The sequence below is a fragment of the Condylura cristata genome, unplaced genomic scaffold, assembly GCF_000260355.1.
Source record: "Condylura cristata isolate star-nosed mole 26May11 unplaced genomic scaffold, ConCri1.0 scaffold00027, whole genome shotgun sequence".
In the NCBI taxonomy this organism is placed as follows: Eukaryota; Metazoa; Chordata; class Mammalia; order Eulipotyphla; family Talpidae; genus Condylura; species Condylura cristata.
The window spans coordinates 7,232-8,057 of NW_004567128.1; the positions used below are offsets into that span (position 1 = coordinate 7,232).

General features: G+C 71.8%; 1 protein-coding gene across 1 annotated transcript in view; it reads right to left on the reverse strand.

The window, feature by feature from the left end:
• LOC105854134 (basic proline-rich protein-like) overlaps positions 1–826 on the reverse strand; it is a gene marked incomplete at its 3' end in the record, with an annotated part of 3,390 nt that overhangs the window by 1,743 nt on the left and 821 nt on the right. The gene's annotated exons all lie outside the window — the stretch shown is intronic.

The following is an 826-nucleotide window of genomic DNA, read 5'->3' on the forward strand; positions in this document are numbered from 1 at the left end:
GGGCCCCCTCTGGGCGCCCCCCGCGGCCTGGAGACGCCCGGTGCCCGCGTGGGAATCTGAGAACCGGAGCGGCAGAGCTGGGGTTGAACCGTCCTTGCCTGGCGGGAACGCGACTTCCACGCCGCCCTGCAGGTGGTCAGCGGCCACTTTCCCGGACGTGCCGCTGGCCGTCTCTGGGTGTCTGAGGGTGCAGGGACGTGGGCTCCCCGCGAGCCGGAGCCCCGAAAGCGGGCGCCAAGGAGTGGCAGAGACGCGTCGCCCGGAGCCAGGCTCCCGGGAGCCACGTCCAGACCCACGCGCCTGTGGGACTGTGTCCCCGGGATCCCCGTGTCTCCCTGCTGCCCCTCCGGGGGACCCCTGGCCGGGACGAGCTCCGCTGGGGTCCTCCCGTCGTCACGGCCGCGGGGACCCCGTTTCCAGGCAGGGGCCACACGGATTCCAGGCAGGACGTGGACAGCTGTTCTGTGCATTCAGCGGCGTCTGGCTGAATGAATCCTGCTCCCTCTGCGGCCTCCTGGGGTGGCTCCTTTGCGCCCCCAAGAATCCCTGGGGGGGCCCTGGTCACTCTCGGGGGCCCTGGTCACTCTGGCGTCACCGTTTCGGCGCAAGAAGCGACTTGGCTGACCAGCGACCTCCCGTCGTGAGGTGTCAGCTCCGTCTGCCCCGGACTCTCCGAACAGGACGATGCCCGGCTGCCCGCGGGGGATGAGACGCGTCCAGACGTCGGCGCCGGACGAGTGACGCCCCGAGGACGGTCCAGCCGGTCGGCCAGCCGGGCCTGCAGCAGCAGGGCCGTGGGGCAGACGTGTCCGAGAGTGGACAGCGG